Source organism: Kogia breviceps, chromosome 8, assembly GCF_026419965.1.
Source record: "Kogia breviceps isolate mKogBre1 chromosome 8, mKogBre1 haplotype 1, whole genome shotgun sequence".
In the NCBI taxonomy this organism is placed as follows: Eukaryota; Metazoa; Chordata; class Mammalia; order Artiodactyla; family Physeteridae; genus Kogia; species Kogia breviceps.
This window is the reverse complement of record NC_081317.1, coordinates 105,181,733-105,205,338: the sequence shown is the minus strand read 5'-3', so window position 1 is coordinate 105,205,338 and position 23,606 is coordinate 105,181,733. Positions and strand designations below refer to the sequence as shown.

The 23,606-nt window shown below is 37.2% G+C and overlaps 1 long non-coding RNA gene and 1 pseudogene across 1 annotated transcript in view; one reads left to right on the top strand and one right to left on the bottom strand.

Moving 5' to 3' along the window:
- Positions 1-7,633: 7,633 nt before the first annotated feature.
- On the bottom strand, positions 7,634-9,050 carry LOC131760868 (tyrosine--tRNA ligase, mitochondrial pseudogene; annotated as a pseudogene).
- Positions 9,051-10,648: 1,598 nt separating this feature from the next.
- LOC136794677 (uncharacterized) overlaps positions 10,649-23,606 on the top strand; it is a 137,548-nt gene continuing 124,590 nt past the window's right edge. The window contains exon 1 of the long non-coding RNA XR_010841753.1: positions 10,649-10,721. This is a non-coding gene — a long non-coding RNA (uncharacterized lncRNA). The remainder of the gene's footprint in view (positions 10,722-23,606) is intronic.

Genomic DNA, 23,606 nt, shown 5'->3' with positions numbered 1-23,606 from the left:
AGAAATTTCAAAAGAGATACATGTATATTGATAATCCAAAGCTAGCTTGTTGCCGTGAACATTATTTTGAACCTTCCAATTTGTAATCAAAATTTCATTGGTGTCATAGTTAACTTCCTCTTGAAACTCACATACCATTTTCTTAGTGAACTGTTGAGAATTTAATAAAATTCTTTAGCCAATCTTAAACTGTACTGTGGATGACTTAGTCACAATGCAGCCAGAAACAAATAAGAGAGACTACGTATGCCATATCATCCATTCAACCCCATTATTTTATATTCACTGCTGCCACAGACAAGTCCTTTATTAGGGACTATATTGTATCATATCTAATTCCAGGGTTGGGAAATAAAGTTGCATTGATGTTGAGAGGACTGGCTTGGTACATAGCCAGGTGCAAATGGTGGAAGCTTAGTGTTTGATTCTGCTGATGTGCTCTTTTCGCTCAGATCCTGGAACACCATCCCCACTGCTCCTCTTGGCTCTTGTCTCTACTGCAGGCTCTCACATGATGTTAAAGAACACTCAGGAATGAGTCTTTCAGACAGACATGAGCTAAAGATTCTGACATAACTGCCCACGGGACTGGCATCAAGTACTAAATTTGTACTGAAAAAAAAAAAAGCAGCAAAATCAATCAGATTCAAAAAACTGCCGAACCAGAGGGTGGATGGGCACCTGGAGGATAGATGTTATTTATTTTCTTTTTTAAAAAACAATAATTATGGGGCTTCCCTGGTGGCGCAGTGGTTGAGAGTCCGCCTCCCGATGCAGGGGACACGGGTTCGTGCCCCGGTCCGGGAAGATCCCACATGCCGCGGAGCCGCTGGGCCCGTGAGCCATGGCAGTTGAGCCTGCGCGTCCGGAGCCTGTGCTCTGCAATGGGAGAGGCCACAACAGTGAGAGGCCCGCGTACTGCAAAAAACAAACAAACAAACAAAAAAAACAACCCAATAATTATGCATTATGTAGACTGCTGAGTGGTAGAGGTAAAATCTATTCAATAACTCCATGATTTGACAGTTGAACCATGCTTGCTAATATTGTTTCACACAGCGCATTATACACAGCTTGTTCTCAATAAATATTTTTCCTGCATAATGGCTCTCATACACTTCTTTTCCCTCTGATTTTGAGTTGGCAGCCATGATACCCAAGGAGTCTTCATCTTGTTAGCAAGATGCATTATCTCGTTGGCCATCAAAAGATTAGAGCAGAGGAACAGCTGGAAACCAGCAGGGATGGGTTGGGGGAAGAAAACCTGCTCTGTAATTATTTCATTTCTCTTCCTTGACAGCTTCCTCCTATTCTAAGACATGGATTCAAAGTGACTTAGTGCCTCCCTCCCTAATCCTGTGTCAAGATGAGCCTTGTAAACTAGAGTTACAGAAGTTGCTTTACTTTCCTATCACAGTGAAATAATGTGCTAAAGCTCCAAACCTGAAGCATGGAAGAAAAAATAGATGTTAAATGTAGCCATAAATATACTCACGGTTTTCTCTTTATTTTTCTTAGTAACCTGAATGGATACGTAGTCCTAAGCAGTACTTTCCAGGGACATGGGGCCTATTTAAATAATAGCTACTTTTAAAAAATCTGGATTCCAGTTTTTCACTGTGTTTTAATCAGTGAAAGTTAATTTTAAAGAAGATATTTTAAAGAAAGTTAATAAGTTTGGGTGAAAACTCAGTTTAGATTCTATATTAATTGTGCTTTCTATTGTTTTCCTGTTCCCACACTTAACTCTAGGCTGAAACAAATCAAAATAAAAGGATCAGACATAATTGAAGACGATGACAAAACCAGATTTGGCCAGATATGTGTACAATGCATTTAGTGTCTGGAAACATTAAAAAAATGCACAAACTGTGATGAGACAAAATCAGTTGTAATGAACATGTGCTGAATTTCAACTCTGTGCTAAGCACTTAACATATATTCTTTTATTTATTCTCTAAAACAACTCTGGGAGATGACAGAAATAGTGAAGTAGAAAATGTGGATAGTAATAGCTATTTCACAAAGTTTTTGAAGTGCTTTAATAAGCTAGTTAGCTACACAGATGGCAAAATGCCTTCGACATAACATAATTTATGCATAATAATAATTGTTTCCCTTTGAATTTGACATAAAAGAAAAATCGAAGCTCAGTGAAGTCAAGTCACTTTCCCTAGGTCTTATCACTGGCAAATAGTGGCATAGCTATTCTAGAACTCAGGTGTTATGAGAATCCCTTGGATAAAAGGCTTTTAGGACCCCCAATTCCCCTAACATTGTCATGAAAGTATTTTTTCTAGCTCACAGAAGGCAGGCGGGACAAACAGAATAGTAAGGTAATAGGGTCTGTGCATCCTCTTCAGGATTAACGCACATTTGCAAGAAAAGAGAAAAAATGTATTAGGATCTGAAAACTCCCTTTAAAAAAGTCTCTTATGGCTTTGAATTTAGACTTGCTCATTTTTTGTGTCTATTAATGACTTTCAGAGTGAACTGGGATACGTATAAAAATATCCTCAACAGTGTTATTCATAATGGTGCAAATGAGAAAAAAAACACAGGCTCATCAACAGAAATACTATACATCAATTAAAATGAATAAATGTCTGCTATGCATTCATTAGTCAAGCGTGTAAAGAGATCTCAAAAATATAATAACGAAAAAATATGTATAATAATGTGTAAAAGAAGCCAAACTAAAAATACATACTGTACAACTCCATTTATATACACCTAAAAATAAGCAAAACTAAACCACATTATTTGGAAGTTCACACATAAGTATTAAAAGTATAACAAAAAGCAAGGAAATGATTACCCTAAAAGTCAGGTCAGGGTTATTCCAGGATATAGGAGAGAGTTTTAATTAGGAACAATAATGTTGAGTGCTTTGGGAATGCAAGGATATTCCTTTTTTGTCCTCAGAGGTGGTTTTAGGGATGTTTACTTTACAGTAATTCATTAAACTGCACATTTATGCTTTATGCATTTTTCTGTAGGTGTGCTATATTTTACATTTCACAATAAGAAAGGTTTCAAAAAAGAATAGAAGCTTGTCTTATTGAGAAGACACATTTCTTTGATGAGAGAAGTAATTGAAGGGGTTAGAACACTTGATTCCCATTCTCATGGTGTGACTTGTCCCCTATTGGAATGGATGCCAGGTCAGGCCAGCAAGGCCTGCTGTCTGCCTGGTCACTAGCCATCTGAGCCAGTGATGGGGCCTGGGCCTCTGGGGAAATGCCTGGGTCTTTCCTTCATGCAGAAAATGGGAGATAAGCTGGAAATGATTTGGATAGTGTTGGACACTGCTTTTATGGATCATTTTAGTGAGTTTATCTTTGGGGATTCTGCAATTTCTTTCTCACCTCAATAGAAAGAACCAAACTATACTCAGACCCCAAAGAGAAAACATCCTTATTTTCAGCAGACCCCCCCAAACATCAAGTCAGTTTCACTTCGAAATCTGTTACATCATCATTAGTAATCGTTTTGCATGGTTGCTGAGCTTATTTCAGCAGACTGCTCATCTGTGAAATTAGGTGTGTCTGCCCCCTGATTCCCTGAGTGAAATGGTTTCAGGGTGGACGTGCAGTTGAACTAAGTCAGCTTGAGGGTGGAGTGTTCTGAACAAAAGAAACCCAGCATCCAGATGGAAGCAGCTTGAGTGGAAGTAGCCACAGGGGCTGCAGGGCAGAGGCTGGGAGCCTGTATCTGCTAAGGATGTAAGATTATCTCAAAAGTCAGGGCCTGGGCTGCTCGCCTTGACATGACATTTGTGAGATCCAGAACAAGGCCTGAATGTGAAGAGGATGTAAAGGATGCAAGTGATACTTATTTTAAAAAGAAAAATATAGCAGTCAGCTTGAGTGTCTACACAATCTCCTCGGCTTCCCTGGTCAGTCAATTCTTATAACCAAGGCTGATTCCTGACTGTGGTGCATGATTTAGAGTCGAGACTGTATGCTAAACAGGACAGGAAATAAGGTGGGCCCTGGAGGGCTTTAATACAGAGTCTGGGAGGTCCGTGTTCACACTGCCAGTAGGAACCTGAAGCAGAATTCTAAGGCAAATAAGGTTAAAGAATCAGATTTTCCCCCATTCACTCCATATGCCTAGAGTTTTGCCGGATTTTTTTAGAAAAAGAAGATATCTTCACTGGTTAGTAAACTGCCTGTGACATTTTGGTGATTAATAAATTACTGTGTTTGTTAAAGATTACATAGAAAATTACAGAGCCACTTGCTCTTTTTAACTTATTGAGCTCCTTATATCAAAACAGAAAGATGGGGTCCTCTGAGTCTTGTAGTTGTCTGCAGATGATGTCCCATCTGACTAGTTGCAGTACAAATAATTACAAACTAAATCTAGTTTAACAGGGGGTCATGGAAGGCACATCCACCACTTGTGTGATGTTAAACATTTTCAATGATTCTTGATGCCGGGATTTCCTCATCTCTAAATCAGAGATGACCACATTTTTCCTAAAATTGTTATAAAGGTTAAATAAACAAATAAATATGTATATATAATACACACACATATAAATATATATATATAACCTCTTTAATTTCATTTAATGCCACATATATGTAACATGCCACATCATACCATGCTCAATAACGAAAGTCATGGTGCCATGCTTTTCCCCATATGCTGGCATTCAGTGAAAAACCTCATCTACAGGATAACAAAGTAATAGCAATTTGTAACTGAATATTTTGCAATATAAGATCCATGGTTTATGACGTCTGAGTGATTTTTAAAGTAAGATGTATAAGAATAACATACATCTTTACTACCTATAAGCAAGTTCTCTTTCGTGGATTAGGAACTCTTTATAATTTACAAAGAGAAAACATCCTTAATTTTGGTGGGCCCGAGAACATCAGGTCAGTTGGACTGAGCAGGTCAGTGCTTCTTATATAATTTTGTTTTCGTTTGATCGACTGAAATAAGGGTGCTCTCTCACCCTTGCTACTTCTAAATGCCATGCTTAGATTGCATTCTTGGTTTTTTTAAATGCTTGGTTTAAGCATTAGTTACTGAATTTCTCCTCTGCTCATCCTCATCACATGCATGTCAAAAGCCTGTCACTCTCTCTAGTTTCGATTTTGTAACTTCGGTCAGATCAATGATTCTCAAACTTCCGAGTGCCTTAGAATCACTTTGATAGCTGTGTAAATACAGATTTGTGGGTCCTACTCCCCTCTGATTCAGTAAGGGAGGGTCCAGAGAATTTGCATCCCAAACAGATTTCTAGGTGATGTCATGATGTTGTTGGACTGGCCGAGGGACCACACTTTGGGAACCACTGGGTGACATAAACATTTTATCTTCACATTGTAAAACATACGTTATAGCTGAGCCCTGTATACATACCATAGTTACTTTCTGTTTCTCATCAATATATTTTTGTTCTCCCTGGAGTTAATAATTGTCTCTTCACCATTTGATTTAGTTTGTATGCACCTATCATTAAGTTATACCCAAATGCTCTCTCAGTGATGTAAATCTCCCAATATGCTCAGATTCATTAGGTATTTTTAATATCTTTAAAAAAAATAAATATCCCGGAGTTTTTTTTGACATGCTCCAACATGGACTGACACACACAGCTGCTGTGTTGAACACCCTACTTTCCAGATTTTGTAGCTTTTTTAAAAAGTATCTGAGAATGTCTTTTTTTCTCCCCTTTTATTCCATTGAAAGTTGGTTGACTAAAATGCTAGGTTGAAAGTAATTTCTTTTTGAAAGCATTGTTTCATGGTCCTCTGACTTCCATTGTTGCTACTGGGTAATCTGACACTATGTTTCTTGATCCTTTGCAAGAAACCAGTTTTCTTTCCGGAAGTTTTAGAATCTTTTCTTAATCTCCAGTCTTCTGAAATTTTTCAGGGGTTCTAGTGTAGGTACGTCTATTTTCATCTATTGTGCTGAGCATGAAATGGGCTCTTCCAATCTGGAAACTCATATCTTACAAGTCTGAGAAACTTTCTCCAGTTGTCTCGTGGATAATTGCTTACCTTCTATTTTCTCTGTCCACTTTTCCTGTGACTCCTATGTGTGTATGATGGACATTCTGTAAAAGTTGTCCAATTTGCTTATCTTTTCTCTCCATTTTCTAACTCTTTATATTTTGGTTCTACATTCTGGGAGATTTCTTCAAATTTACGGGGTTTTTTTCCTCATTTTTAATTCTTAACAGCTCTTTCTGGCTGTTCTCTTAATATTTTTTTTTGAAGCATCCTGTTTTTGCTTCATGGATGTAATATCTTTTATCTCTTGGAAAGTATTAATATAGGTTTAAAAACTTTTTTTTCTCCGTGTACTATCTCTGTATCCTTCCTATTACTTTATGTGATTTCTGTCTTTTGTAATACAATTTTCCTCAAATGTGTGGTAATTGTTGACTTACGTGGGCCTCTCTCTGTTGTGGCCTCTCCCGTTGCGGAGCACAGGCTCTGGACGCGCAGGCGCAGTGGCCATGGCTCACGGGCCCAGCCGCTCCGTGTCACGTGGGTTCTTCCCGGACCGGGGCACGAACCCGTGTCCCCTGCATCGGCAGGCGGATTCTCAACCACTGCGCCACCAGGGAAGCCCGACTGTAAATTCTTATTTAAGAGTGGGCTGGGCCCGTGAGCCATGGCCGCTGAGCCTGCGCGTCCGGAGCCTGTGCTCCACAACGGGAGAGGCCACAACAGTGAGAGGCCCTCATACCCACCCCCCCAAAAAAAAAAAAAAAAAAAAAGAGTGTGCTACTAAAAAGCCGACTGGATGCTTTTGTACCAATAAATAGAGTTGTTTGTCTCTCACTAAACCCTCACTGCCCAGGACCATGGAGCCCTGTCTTCTTACACCTCTGGAGAGACATGATAACTTATGTGATAGAAAGATCATGAGATTTGATATGAATATCTGCATGTAGGATCCTGAATCTCCCCCTTAGAAGCTGCATGAGCTTGAATAGATGTCTTGCTTTCTCAGTGTCAATCTGAACGCTTAGAACAGTGTATGGCACATGTCATACATGTAATACATATTTGTGGAATGACCAGATATCCTCAACTGAGAAATGAAGATCATAACACCCTCCTCCTCACTTTGTGGAGTTATTTAATTAAGAGAGTATGTCAAAAAGTCCCTTGAAATTATCAAGTGCTACTCAAATTTCAGAGGTTATTATCAAAGAGACGTTAACATTTATTGCACAAGTGCAGTATTGTAGGGAGGGTGCTGTACTGGTCAGTTTCACTGCAGGCATATCCTTCATAATACATGTGCAAGTATGGATGCTGTGCTTCTGTAAAATGAGAGGCATTGGGTTTTTTTTTTTTTTTTTTAGGATAGAAAAGACATAATTTAATTTTTTCATAAACTATAATTTTTAAAAAAGATTAACCCAGGAAATCATGGTCGCTGGTGTTTGCAGATCAGGAAATAAAATATTTCATCATCACACAAACACCTTATGTATAAACCAGCTTACATAAATAATGAAATTACTTACAGTGTGAAGCCTAGAGTATACTCCATTCCTTGTTGTTCTGATTAGCATAAGCGAATGTGTAAGTTCCTTCTTATATCTTGAGAATGAATGATGGATGTTTGTTTGAACCACCAGGGTTTCTCATCATAGCTGAAGCCGTTTTATAGTGTAGAAATTCCTTTTCCGTATTAAGAATGAAAGTCCATTCTCAAGTATATGTGGTCCAACAACTAGCACTCTCAGGATTTGTTGCTTGTCGGTGATTAACACCAGCTGCACCTTCTGTTAGCCAGTACCCTCGTGGACCATGCGGAATGGCATTTGTTTTGCAGCTTATATTTAGGACACTTGTTGCAAGGTTAAGAACTACTTCAGAAAATGAAGTTTCTTTAAACAACTCTTTTAACTCTTGATCAGATGTAACCTCCAGTGCATTTATGCTACTATGGCAAAGGGCTTGTGTATACTTTTTCACAGAATCCAGCCCTTCTGGTCCACGAACAAACTTTGTTACTTCTGTAGCAAGTTGTTTCTGAGGACGCCGATTTTCTAGCTCTGTGACATGCTGCTGCATTATGTCATTCATCTCTGGAAGGGGTGGAAAAGTGAAGGGCTTTTGGTACCTTTCTATTGAATCATCTTGCTGCCTGACAACTGATACAATTCAAAGGGAGGTATCTTAATTCTGTGTAGCCAAACAGCACTGTCAGATGACTTTCATGGTTTTGATCCACTTGTAATTAGGGGCACAGTGATTCCAAATACGTCTTCTCCAGTCATCTGGTGGATGAACTCATACCCGGACATGAGATGGCTTAGCTCATCAGATCCACCCAGCTGGATCAACAGCCATAACGCTGGAACAGGTAGTAGAAGTCATAGGCCAGGAGCATTCAGTATAAAAAGAACTCGTTCATAGGCCTGGAGCATTCAGTATAAGAACTCGTTCGGCCTCAGGATCTCAGGGCTCTAGTGCCGACGAGTCTGGATGCTCATGCGCAAGCGTCCGCCCACAGCTGCTCAGAAGGGCATAGAGTACTGCGCTGTGAAGCTGCAGGTCGGCCCATCAGCAAAGAAATGCTGATCAGCTGCTGGAGCCCTCTGCGCAGGCGCAATGGCCCCTCCCACCTGCGCAATCGCTTTGAAGGTAAAGCGGCGTAGCGGCGCCTGCGGACGGCCCACAAGAGGCAACAACTAGGCCGTGGGGTGAGGCCGCAGTAGATGGTCTGGAGAAAGCTTCCCGCCTTGCCACAGTGGAAGAGCTCTGGCAATTCTATCTTCATACCCCTTTGAGGGGAGAACTTCTTGAATAGACCCCCGAACTCCTGCGCCGCCGGCCACCCCTGAGCGCCGGAGTGAGCCTCACGCAGCCCCCGGGGCAAGACTCCTGAAGGGCCTGGGGCTCCAGACCACCTGCCTGAGGAAAAGGACCGCAACTTGGGCGCCGCCATTTTGGTGGCAGCCACTCAGAAGCAGCCTCGGAATATGTGAAAACTCTCACATAGAAGAGCAGGTAGGGTTCAATAGAGTGGCGGGATGGGGGAAGATAGGTAATGTACATGTTGGCTTCCTATCAGGAGGAACTCTGTTAGTTAGAACTTTGAATCAAGGAGATGAGCTGTATAGTGGGTAGGCTTCCTGTCCCTTGACAAAGCAGAATTTTCCAGGGAAAATACCTCCTGGAATGCTATAAAGGAAATTTCCTGGTAGGGATAGATTACGTCACTAGACTCAAAGTGCTCCAAAACCTTTTTTGTGTTTAAGATCTTCGTTATTACAAAATAACAGATTTTAAAGCTACCATCAACATTCCAAATGCTAGAAAATAGACATAAACGTTCTCAGTCAGATTTACTTGGGATGTTTTATAAACATCTTTTGAAATGAATCAGTAAAGAAACAAACATTCCCAATACGTCTAAATCCTTGGAGCTGATTCTGTCTTTAGAAAATGCAGTTTGATAACTGCTTGGAGAGGTCAAAGCCCCCCACTGTAGGACAGTGGCTTCTTCGTTGAGGCCAGTCCTTTATTTGATATTTTCTTGAAGAAATGAAAGGCATTTGGGGAATGCAGACAAGGAGGATGGTACGCTTCCAGGAAAGAACACAATTTCTTCCTTGAACGGGCTTGCTGCCCAGAAAACAGGTTGATTCCCATTTTATCTGCAGTGCATCACTCATTTATGTGCAGTGCTGTAGGGCTGCCAGCCTCTGCCTGGATACAGTCTTGTCCCCTGAGAAGGGCTGCATTCATTTGTAACCATCCGATGCTGTTTAGTTGACAAGTCAGCATTTTCATCCTCTTTTACCAAGACCCCAAGAAAAGAAAGCACTGTAAGATCTTCTTTAGCCTTTCAAGGTCGCGTCAGAAAAGAGCTAAAATAAGAAAATATCACTATATTTTCGTTTGAACAGGATTTAAAGGATCAAATAAGCAAGAAATAAAAGAGTGCAGGCTTTAAAGATTGAGTTATATTGTCAGGAATGTAAATCAAGGGAGATAATTGCACCTTTTTTCTTCATCTCTCTTGTTGAAATCCAGGTAGAATTGGTGACTAAAAAAAGGTTACCGAGATGCGATGGCTTTGCAGTGTCATTTTCTGACCAATCCATTCCAGTACCCTGTAGAATAGTTACTGCAGTAAAGGGTTATCTAATGGTTTAAAATTAAGCTGCTATTAATAACTTTGGCTCAGGCCTAAGGTAAGGGGAGAGGGCCCAAATAGCTGCAGGTGTCCGATGTATAGTGGTAGAATATCTCAAGAGCAACAGCGATATGCCTCTCACTGGGAAGTCCTCATCTACCTTCTACCTAGATGGTATTATCCAATGCCTTGTTTTAAATTCCTATCTGAATATTTCCAAACCTATCTATTATACACTCATAATACAACATATTATCATGCTTTGTTTACATGTCTATGTCCCTTGCTATGCTGTATAACCTTTGTTATTTTTCTTTCTGTCCCCAGGACTCAACTCAATCCCTAATTTGGAAAGTTTTTCAACAAATAATGGATTATGAACAATGATCTGAAGATGAAATGAGAAAAATATGCTTAATAGATCTAAAATCTGCAATGAATATATTATAAAGTGTCCATTGAAACTATTCAAAGAAAATGTTTGAGTCCTTCGAGAAAACAGCATCACTTGGAGAGAAAAATATCTTTATGTGGACAGAGAAATTATTGGCTGTTCTGAGTCCAGTATGGATAAACACCACAAAACAGTGAGTCTGGCAGAATTTTATAAATATTTCTTAACACCTTCTTATCTCTCAGAGTTTCACTCGATAAAATGCTCATTCACGTCAAATGCTTTCCAAACTTCCTCTTTTTACCCATAGTCAACATTTTCAGTAAACAATCTGCTTCTAACTACCACTAATAATTTAAATTGGGGAGTGTGTGTTCTTTATGGATATTCATTATCGTTCAATATTTAATCTTTTCTATAGATTGTTATCTGGACAAGAGTTCTGGTGATTTTACTCCCTTTTTAAAAGTCTTCAGTGGTTTTGAATTTTTCACCAAAAAGGTCCAGAGTGGCATTCAAAGCTCTCTTTCATCCTTGAGCACTCTAATATTCTCTCCTACTGTGCTTGTGTGGACTACTGATAGTCGACCAACATCCCTATGGTCTTTGGTTCATACACCTTTGCACTTTAATCCTCCACATCTGAGGAAATTTGACAACAGTTCTGCTTGTTTCAACTGTCTGTGTTTTTAAAGCAATTATACCCACCTGGTTAAACCTTGGGAACTAGATAGATTTGGGTTTGAACTCAGATTCTATTTATTGACCACGTGTGAACTTGAGAAATTCAATAATGTCTTGGAACTTTGGTTTTCTCATTTGTAAAATGGAGATTTTCATACCTACCTCAGAGTGTTATTTCTAGGATTAAATGAGAAAATAGATGTGATATGCTTGTCACACAAATACTTTAAAGATGGTATTATTCTAATCTTCTGTCAAAGATAATTTTCTGATTGAAAGCTTTCCTGATTTTCCAAACATGTTTCTTACTTTAAAACTTGAAAATACATTTTGTTTTAGTCCTCTTTTAGTATTTATATTACTCAAAGTTAAATTTATCTTTTAAATCTAACCCACTCACTATATGGAATAGAGTATTTATGATTTACATTTCTCTATATCCTTTAGAACAATCCTGTGTCTGGCACATAGTAGGCATTCAAAAAATTGTTGAATTGAATTCACTATCAATCCATTGAGCTGATAAATTGTAGTACTTTCCTGCTCTATGCTCCTTGTTCTGAAGGGCTCTGCTCTACACATTAATCTTAGAATCACAGGGAATGTAGGCCCTGAAGCTGTGGTGTCTCAGTTTCATTATATTAATGAGATAGCTCAGAAGATTGGAAATAGAATGGTATTTAACCATTGATTAGCCATCAAAAATTTTCTGAGGTGCTGAAGTATATGTTCTTTAATTTCAGAAGCACTAATTCATTTTATAAAAGCTACTTAAGGGTAGCTTTTCCACAAGCATTAATCGGTTGGGTCACTATTCAGTGTTGAAGCAAACAGTAGCCTAAACTACTTGTTTCTTTAATAAGTCCAAGTGGTTTGGAGTCAGGGAATTTAATAAGAATGTGTTATCTATTAATTTATTCACACAAAGGAATACTTATCATTTACTCCTTTTATTCACTCCTCCATATTTTAAGAACTGAAAACATGGTATTTGAAAGAGAAATTATTTCTCTAGTAGAGCCTATGCTATTTCTTTGAGGTATTTTGTTAATATTTAGGATTTTATTGCTTCGAATATATACATTTATTACACTGTTACATTTTGTTTAATCTTAATATTCTTTTCCTGAAAATTTGGAGTAATTAATATGAATACATAGGTTATTCAATTAGTATTAATATTCCTTTTGTGCTCAGGCATATTCATTTCTGTCTTGTGATAAGTGAATACTTTTAGTGCTGAGACCACGAGACCCAACCAAATGCCCCAGGGTGCTGATCAGTTGTATAACATCCAATAATATTCCAGCATCCCACACATATAACCTTTGGTTGATACCCTTGATGTTACCACTACAGTAAGACTGTGCCAGCTGTCCTCTCAGTGGCTTTACTATGGACCCGTTGATGTCTGATAAAGGGTCTATTGGGGATGAAAGATGTTCTCAGTGACTTGAGTTGTCATAACTAAGTCTTAGCCTTTTCCCAAAAATCTATGGGTTATTATCTTGAAGTCATGTAAATAAGCTGAAATCAGGTCTCAGCAATTGCAGTCACACCCGCACCTTTCTTTTTTACTCTCCTCCAAGGAGAACATTAATAGATTGCCAGAATTTCATTTGCAGAGACACTCAGAATCTTCTTAGAGTCATATTTAAGATTTCATTTGACTTACCTTATGGCCATACCTCACTGATAAACTTCTTAAATGTGATTCATATTGGAAGCTTTTATGCCTTTGAATTCTATCAGTTTGCAGAAATAGCTGTTTTTAAACTTAACCAGTGGATTCTTCTTCCTTTTAAAACAGACCTATTGGGATTTGATTTATACACTATAAAATTCAGCCAACGTAAGTGTACAATTCAATGGTTTAAGTATATCTACATAGTTGTCCAGTCATCAAGATATAATCTTAGAATATTTTTATAACCCTGGGAAAATCCTTATACCCATCAGCAGTCCCTCCCCATCCTGCTCAATCTCCACTATCCCTATAGGCAAATATTAATCTACTTTCTGTTTCTGTGGATTTGCCTATACTGGACATTTCATATAAATGGAATAATGCAGTATGTAGTCTTTCATGACTAACTTCTTTCATTTATCATAATGTTTTCAAGGTTCATCCTTGTTTTAGCTAGTCCTGTGTTTTATTCCTTTTTATTGTTTATCCATTGTATGGATAAACCATATTTGTTTATCCATTAATAAGTTGATGGACATTTGGGTTGTTCCATTGTTGCCTATCATGAATAATGCTACTATGAACATTTGTGTACAAGTCTTTGTGTGGACATATGTCTTCATTTCTCTCTGGGTAGATACCTAGGGGTAGAATTGCTGGTTCATATAGTATCTCTGTGTTTAATATCATGAGAAACTGAAAGTATTTGCAAAGTGAATGCACCAATGAAGTCTTATTTTCAATGTTAATATTGGTCTTACTAATTTTATCATTGATTGCTCTGTACCATTTTGCCGTGATGACTTTCCATTTTCCTTGTAACTTCTTATTTGGGTTTGTGATGCTTTAATGTTCTGGTTTTTTTCCCTGTCTTTTCTGTGACTCTTTTCCCCTTCCTGCATGCAATTTTGTTCCTGGTTCGTCTCTCTACCTCAGCAATTTCATTCAGCAAAGGGTACTTCACTTCTCTGCCTTGTGATGATTCAAATCAGTTACCCCATGATTTAGTCTTTCCTAAGTTGCAGTCACACGGTTCTGATTGTTCTTTTAGCACCTCTACATAGCCGTCTGGTTTCAAATACAGTATGTCAAGAGAACTCATCATGTGCTCTGCAGAGCTGGTCTTTTGAAAATTCCTCTACTGTCCTCACAACTCAGACTTGAAATTTCAGTCATCTTTTATTCTTTCTTCTTCCTTCTCTTTTGCCTAATATTTGCCAACTCCTGTCTATTTTATGTGTCTATCACCCTCAGAGATAGTCCCTTTCTCTGCATTACCCTCCCACTGCTGTGCTTTGCTCAAGCACCCTTATTGCTCAGTTTGACTTCCATACATTCTCTTTACTTGGCCCACATAATTGTTGTATTTTTCCTTTTCCTTTTTCCCAGTATTTTACATTTACATCTTAATAGTTCAATCTCATTCCTATGACTCCTCTCTTAAAAGTCTTCAAAGGTTCTATATTATCCTCTAAGTAAAGAAATGATTCCTTAGGTGTACATTCAAGTCTCTAACATATAGACTGGTCTCCACTGCATTCCTGCATAGAGCTTATGTTTGAGTCAATCTCAGTTCTCTTTGTTTATCAACCAAGCTTAGTATTTTCCTGCCTCCAGCTTTGCTCATGCCTCTCCTTGGGCTGCCCTGTCACTGAATCTACAGAAGCCAATTCCTCAAGGCCCTCATAAAATGTGTCCTCCTTCACAATGATACCCATGATCTCACTAGACTGAATTTATGACTCTTTACTCTCAACTCTCACAATGCCCTTTTCAATTATTTATTACAGTCATTTGATACACATCTAACCTTCCCTCTTTAAATCTATGGTCCTTGAGGGCAGAGGCCATAGCATATTTATCACAATTAGAGAAGTTGCCATTTCCTGAGTATTTACTATGATCTGGGCACTGAACTAAGTATTTTGTCTGCAGTATTTTCTTTAATTATCAAAACAGTCCTCTGAATTAGGCATCTGTTTAATCCTCATTTTATAGATGAGGTAGTTAATGCTTAGAGAAGATAAGTAACTTCCTTAAGGCTAAACAGCTTGTAAATGACAAAGCTGGAATTTTAGCCTTCTCTGACTCTAAAGTCTGTGTAATTAACTAGGACTATGTCACTTTCTCTACAATACCTAATTTAATAAATGCCAGTTAAGTAAATAAAAAATGGTCAATAAGGGCTGCTGAAAAGACACATAAGGTTTAGTAGTTAGATTTTAGTTCATGTTGAAGTTCTAATGCTTTCTTTGGCATGAATTATTTACCATGTCCGAGCTGTTTACTCATTCATAAGGCAGAGGAAAGAGATAATAGTCCCTGCCTCACAAGGGCATTGTGAAGATAAATGAAACAATGCACAAGATGGCATGTACTAGTAGGCTCTCAGTAAATATTAGTTGATAGTAGTAAAAGTCAATTTCCATTTTTACTAATCCTCCTTGATAAAGTTGGCTGTCCTTGAAGGTAGCAAGATGAAAGGAGAGGCATGCAACCATCAGTAACCATAACAATTTCACAAAATTCACCCCACCGGGAAATAAATTTTATTATCCACTGTGCAGTCATTCATAGTCATTGACCTAAAATGGAACTAACAAACTATATGATGCTTTATAGTTGAGTGCTGTTTTTACTTCATTTATATATCAATATCTCTATCTACCTATCTATCTACCTATCATCTATCTACCTATCTATTGTTTATCTATCTATGGGTTTAAGTATAATAACACTAAATTGACCAGGTAACTCTGTCACTGGGTTTCTAGAAGTGACATTTGGATAGTTCGATCTTTATGAAGACATTGACCTTGTCGTCTGATTCCAACTCTGTTCTTGTTGATATCCCTCAATTAGCCTCAAATATGCAAGTAAAATTTGATTCTCTTTCCTCTAATCTTGTTTTTCGGGGTAAGTTTCTCCTCTTTATCTCACTGACCACAGTGATTCATTATGGCATGTCAAATGCTTCTAGACATTGGTGTTCATGAGAATATTGTCACCTCTATCAAGGCCTTTTATCAAATGAAACATTTTAATTATAATGAGTATACACGCTTTCATCAAATTGTACTATTTCTTACTGTTACCCTTATTTTCATAGAATAAATGCCCTTTGACATTTTATAAGATCCCATTAGTAATCAGTGGTTGAAGAAATCCTGAATCTTATATTAACTCCTTATGTAAGATGAATCCTATTCTCAATAACTTTTTCTTTATAAAAACAAAATCAAAGACTTGTTTAAGATACTTGGGGAAAGAGTTCTCAAGCAGGAGGTGAGAAGAGAAAGTGAGGGTGAGTGTGATATGGAAATACAGAGTTAATTTTCTGGTTGCTCGGGCTATCTGAATATGGGTAAGGTACATCAAGATGTTACAGTAAAGATGAACTTTGTCAGTTTATTTTCAAGTCCATGACTGAGGAATTGTAGGTGGAGAATTTTCTATGCAGTTCCTATTCTGTTGATATTCAGGAAAAAATATATGAAACTCTTATGTGCTGTCTTGATTTTTTTTTTGTTTTGGGTACTCTGTTTTCTAATGGGAGGTCTAAAATTCAGTCTTCACAACCTGGAGGGATTTCATAAATGCAGGGTGCAATTTGGAATATTAAATATTTTTTAAAATCTCTGTGCTTAAAATATCATAGCAAAAATCTACAGTAAACTTCCAAATCATCTCTATTTCAATATTAATATTGTAGCTAAATGTGCAGAGATTGCATCTCATTTAATATAATTTTAAGGATGTCTTTGATACTACAAGATAACATTTTCTGTGCTTGTGATTGCTTATAGAAACAGTGATTCATTGATCTGGAGATGACCTTTCTTCAAGGAACAATGATGTAGAGTTGCTTGTTCTGTCTTTAGTAGTTTTTGTCAGGTGTCTGTTGAAGGACCTTTATGTTGATGGTGTTATAAGTAGGAAAGGGATGAGCAGGGGACCACCAGTAGTGTTTCTGGTCCCCACAGTTTTCTTGTGCCAGCATCAAGGAACACTTTCACGTATATGCTCATTAACTTTCTCCAAACGAAATACCCTAACACCCTCGTCAGAAAATAGTAAACTCCAATAGCACTCACCAAAATAACATAAAACAGACACAGTCCTAGGACGCTGGAGAAGGACCCTACCAACTCAAACTACTTATTTTTAATTATAACTAAACAATTAGAAAGCTTATTTTTTCACTCAGTGTCTTTCCATGAAGAACAATTACTCATTAATCTGGATAAAATTCTATAAAAGGTAAATCATTTGGGAATTTTGTCTAAAGTTTGAGATAAAAATGATATTTCACTTATATTTATATTTTATTATCCTTTGGAATGGCAAAATGACAGAAATCAGGATAGTAGATGCCATGCGTGTGAGCAAAATCTGAACGTATAATAACAACTAGGACTACCCTTAACAGATGACTAAGCACTTTTACAAGTACTACTCAGCTGATTTGCACTACTTTGCCAAGAAGTAGACTGAGCCCATACTATTAATCCCCTTTTGCTGGGCTTAAAATGCTGAAGAGATTTACACACATTCACTTAGAAAGTAAATGGAAGATTTGGAACATGAAACAAAGTTTTTGACTATAGATTTTTTTCTTTTTCCAATATTTAACTATGCATCAGGGGAATAGAAACCTATGTGAACAGAGAGTAATGTAGAACCTCTGTACATGGGGTTGGGTGAAAATCTTTTGTCTAGAAGCATATTCCCAATGGTGTATGCACCAACGGGGCTAGTAGTAAGACTGCAAAAGGGCATCTCTTCCTAAGAAATTTGGAATACTGGTGGCTCCTACAAAAATAAATAAAGGAAAAATTGCATTTCATTGAGAGTAATTCTGTATTTAGGTTTTTATGGCTCAAATAAACATGGAAAGTTACCTATTTAATAAATACTTGACTAAAAAACAATGGACATAATGATTTCTTTAAAGTTCTCTTTGGTTCTATTTGGATAAAACTTAGAAGACTGTATTAATCATGGTTTTCTTGAGGAAATGGAAAATTTAAAAAATTAATTGAAGAAATATTATTGCTTGCTATATACCTGTTTTTATACACGAAGGGTACCAAGATGAATGATGTGGTGATTTCTCTCAAGAAACTCAATCTTTAAGGAGATAAAGGCATGTGATTTATGTTATGATATGATTTAGATGACATGGTAAGACAAGAATAAATATATAAAGGAAGAAGAGAGTGACCGTATACTGAAGTATCAAGGATGGCTTTCTAAAGAAAATAACATCTCATTAGATTTTAAAGAAAGAATGGAACATTCACCAGAAGGTCGTGGTCATTCCCACCAAGGAATAATAGGTCCTGTGACAGGTGTTTATTTCTCCTGGAGCTTTATATTATAACAATGAATAACCCTCACATGTTGTAGTAGAAAGATTTCCAGGCTAGGATGAGTACATCTGACTTCTATTCCAAACTCTGCCCTTGACTTTCTTTGAGTCACTGGAAAATATCTCCATCTCTCTGGGCCTCAGTGTGGATAGGATTAATACTAAAGTTTCTTCTGTGTCTGATGCAGTCAACTTTATTGAACAAAGCATGAGACTTAAGAGTATAGGCTCTAGGATCCAGCTAGATCTGTGTATGAATTCTAGTTTGACCACTTTCTTGCCATGTTGACTTAGGAAAATTCCTTAATGTGTCTGAGCCTTAGCATCCTCATGAGTAAAAAGAAAATAACATTAACCTCAGACTAACTGTAAGGACTGTGTAAGATAATGTGTATAAAGTGAACTAACTTGACACGATTATTGGAGCCATTATATGTTTAGTTATAACATTTAAGGGAGAATTGCATATGTTGGGGGTAGTTGATGAACAGTTAAATAGATAATACTAAAATAAGCTTTTGAGCTTCCTTACATATGCCCTCATTGGTCCTACCCGAGTCATAGGTAAAATACCCTTAACATACTGATGAGGCTTCTGTGGGGCCAGTCCCTTGGTCATAACTGGCAGGTGAGCTCTATTAACACAGGGAACAGGTGAGGCCAAGGTTGTGGGTTTGATCCCCATTGGGGCACTTAGGTTCACATTGCTCCGTTTTCAACCAGTGGCTGCTGGGTGCTGGTCGTCAGATGGGTGCTGATCGTCAGATGGGTGCTGACACGTAACGCAATCTGCTCAAACCTATGTCGAATCTCAAATACCTTCCTTCTTCCAGATCTTAAGTCACCTAAGTTAGATCTTCCCCAGCTATCCTCTCTAAACATTCACCATCTTTGGATGCCCTTTTTTCTTTTCAAATATTCTTAGCACTTATCACTTTCAGGTATCACTTGGTACTTATCACTTATAATTAATTGAGTTACCACTTTTATTGTCTGTTTCCCCATTAGAAAGGTAAGCTCCTGGAAGGCAAGAAGGTTTCTCTGTTTGTTTATTAATATTTCCCTATTGCTTTGATTAGTCACTGATATATAATAGACATGTTGAATAAAGAAATGTCACATGAAAATGGATAATGATGCATGCAGTTGCCAACACTTTAAGCAAGGAGCATGCAGGGGATTATTTTATAACAGGAGTCAGAAAGCTATTAAATAGTAAATGGCTTCTAAGTAATGGATGTGAGTTTGCCAGCTGTGAGATTTTCTTTCTCAAAGTTGGAAAGGTCTATAAAATCCTGTTTTACGCTGGCCAGAGACTATATCTTTATAAAGGCATATTTGCAAAGATTGTCAGCAAGGTTTAAAAACAAAAGGAACACTGGAGAAAATAGCCATTGAAAATTCATGACTCCTGAATTCCACTCATTTGCATGGATCTGTGAAAATGCTGAAGACAGAAAAAAAATAAAACAATATCAGTAGAGTTAATAAGGTAGAAAAAATCATGTACAATAAAACCTATAATTATAAAATTTTCAGTTGAAGAAGCACATTATCCGGATTCAGGTAAGAGCTGTAGGAGTCATAGAAGACTTAATCTTTATATTTTTGATATTTAATGGTAATTTTAATATATTTCACTCTAACATTTTATAAACTCAATTTTGTAAAAATTATTTTCAGTTTGTCCATTTAAAAGTCTCTTTATATCACATTTTGATCCTATGTAGCTTGATAGATTGGCTTCACTTTTTTTTTTAGAGCAGTTTTAGGTTCATAGGAAAATTGAGTGGAAGGTATAGAGATTTCCCACATACCTCTGCTTCCACACATGCATAGAGTTGCCCATACTGACATATCGTAATCAGCCATGTCTGTACTGTGCTCCACCTATTCGTCCCTCCCTCCAAGCCCTTGGAAACCATTGATCTTTTTATTGTCTCCATAGTTTTGCCTTTTCTGGAATGTCATATAGTTAGAATCATACAGTATATAGCCTTTTCAGATTGGCTTCTTTCTCATAGTAATATACATTTAAGTTTCCTCTATGTCTTTTTATGCTTAATAGTCATTGCTTCTTGGAACTGAATAATATTCTGTTGTCTGGATGGACAAGTTTACTTATCCATTCACCTACTAAAGGACATCTTGGTTGTTTCCAAGTTTTGGCAATTATAAATAAAGCTGCTATAAATATCCACATACAGGTTTTTGTGCAGATATAAGCTAAATGGGAAAAGAACTTGAAAAAGAATAGATATATGTATATGCATAACTGAATCACTTTGCTGTACACCTGAAACTAACACAACATTGTTAATCAACTATACTCCAATATAAAATAAAAATTTTTAAAAATAAATTAAAAAAATAATTTGCATTTCCCTGATGAAATATGATATGAAACATCTCTTTATATGCTTACTTTCTGCCTGCATGTCTTCTTTGGTGAGGTTTCTGTTAAGGTCCTTACCCCATTTTTTTTTTTAACATCTTTATTGGAGTATAATTGCTTTACAATGGCGTGTTAGTTTTTGCTCTACAACAAAGTGAATGAGTTATACATATACATATGTTCCCATATCTCCTCCCTCCTGCATCTCCCTCCTTCCCACCCTCCCTATCCCACCCCTCTAGGTGGTCACAAACCACCTAACTGATCTCCCTGTGCCATGCGGCTGCTTCCCACCAGCTATCCACCCCACGTGTGGTAGTGTATATATGTCCATGCCACTCTCTCACTTCGTCACAGCCTACCCCATTTTTTAATTGGATTGTTGGTTTCCTTATTGTTGAGTTTTAAGCATCCTTTGTATGTTTTTTAGAAAATAGTCCTTTATCAGATGTGTCTTTTGCAAATATTTCCTTCCTGTCTATGGCTTATTTTCTCATTCGTTTGACATTGTCTTTCACAGAGCATAAATTTTTTAATTTTAATGAAGTTCAGCTTATCATTATTTCTTTCATGGATTTGCCTTTGGTGTTTTCTTTAAAAAGTCATTGCCATACCCAAGGTTATCTAGATTTGCTCTTGTGCTATCTTCTAGGAGTTTTATGTTTTACATTTAACTCTGTGATCCATTTTGAGTTAATTTTTGTGAAGGGTGTAAGGGCTGTATCTAAATTTTTTTTGCTGTGGATGTCCAATTGTTCCAGCACCATTTGTTGAAAAGATTATTATTGCTCCATTGTATTGCCTTTGCTCCTTGTCAAAGATATGTTGAGTATATTTATGTGGGTCTGTTCTGTTTCATTGATCTATTTGTCTATTCTTTTTTCAATACCTCACCATCTTGATTACTGTAGCTTTATAGTAAGTCTTAAATAGAGTAGCATCAGTCCTCCAACTTTGTTCTTTTTCCTCAATATTGTGTTGGTATTCTGGGTCTTTTGCCTCTCCATATAAATGTTAGAATCAGTTTGTCAGTAACCTCTAAATAACTTGCTGGAATTTTGATGGGATTGCATTGAATCTACAAATCAAGTTGGGAAGAACCGGCATCTGGACGATATTATATCTTCCTCTTCATGAATATGGAACATCTATCCACTTATTTAGTCTTCCTTTGATTTCATTCATCATAGTTTTGCAGTTTTTCTCATATAGATCTTAAATGTAATTTGTTAGACTTATACCTAAGTATTTAGTTTTGTGCTAATATAAATGGCACTGTGTTTCTGATTTCAAGTTCCACTTGTTCATTGCTTGTATATAGGAAATCAAATGAATTTTGTATATTAAATTCGTATTCTGCAATCTTGTTATAATTATTTATTAGTTCCAGGTGCTTTTTTTTGGTTATTGTTGATTCTTTTGGATTTTCTACATACATTTTTCTAATGTCATTTGCAAACAAAGACAGTTTTAATTCTTCGTAACCAATCTTTATACCTTTTATTTCCTTTTCTTGTCTTGTTTCATTAGCTATAACTTCCAGTATGATGTTGAAAAGGAGTGATGAGAGGGGATATTCTTGCCTTGTACATTATTTTAGTAAGAAAGCTTCAACTTTCTCACCATTAATATGATGTTAGGTGTAGGTTTTTTGTAGATATTATCTATCAAATTGGGGAAGTTTGCCTCTACTCCTAGTTTACTGATAGTTTTTACCATGAATGGGTGTTGAATTTTGTCAAATGCTTTTTCTGCATCTATAGATATGATCATGTGGTTTTCCTTTATTAGTCAGTTGATGTGATGGAGTATGTTAATTGATTTTTTAAAATAGATCTTTATTGGAGTATAATTGCTTTACAATACTGTGTTACTTTCTGTTGTACACCAAAGTGAATCAGCCATATGTATACATATATCCCCATATCCCCTCCCTCTTGAGCCTCCCTCCCATCCTCCCTATCCCACCCCTCTAGGTCATTGCAAAGCACCGAGTTGATCTCCCGGTGCTATGCTGCTGCTTCCCACTAGCTAACTGTTTTACATTCGTTAGTGTCTATATGTTAATGCTACTCTCACTTTGCCCCAACATCCCTCTCCCACCCTGTTTCCTCAAGTCCATTCTTTATGTCTACATCTTTATAACTGCCCTGCAACTAGGTTCATCAGTACCATTTGTTTTTTAGTTTCCACATGTATGCGTTAGCATACAGTATTTGTTTTTCTCTTTCTGACTTACTTCACTCTGTATGACATACTCTAGGTCCATCCACCTCACTACAAATAACTCAATTTCATTTCTTTTTATGGCTGAGTAATATTCCATTGTGTATATGTGCTACATCTTCTTTATCCATTCATCTGTTGATGGACACTTAGATTACTTCCATGTCCTGGTTATTCTAAATAGAGCTGCAATGAACATTTTGGTACAGGACTCTTTGAATTATGGTTTTCTCAGGGTGTATGCCCAGTAGTGGGATTGCTGGGTCATATGGTAGTTCTATTTTTAGTTTATTTAAGGAACCTCCATATTGTTTTCCATAGTGGTTGTATCAATTTACATTCCCACCAACTGTGCAGGAGGGTTCCCCTTTCACAACACCCTTTGCAACGTTTACTGTTTCTAGATTTTTTGATAATGGCTGTTCTGACTGGCGTGAGGTGATACCTCATTGTAGTTTTGATTTGCATTACTCTAATAATTAGTGACGTTGAACATCTTTTCATGTGCCTCTTGGCCCTCTGTATGTCTTCCTTGGTGAAATGTCTGTTTAGGTCTTCCGCCCATTTTTTAATTGGATTGTTCTTTTGATATTGAGCCCCATGAGCTGTTTGTATATTTTGGAGATAAATCCTTTGTCTGTTATTTCATTTGCAAATATTTTCTCCCATTCTGTGGGATGTCTTTTTGTCTTGTTTATTGTTTCCTTTGCTATGC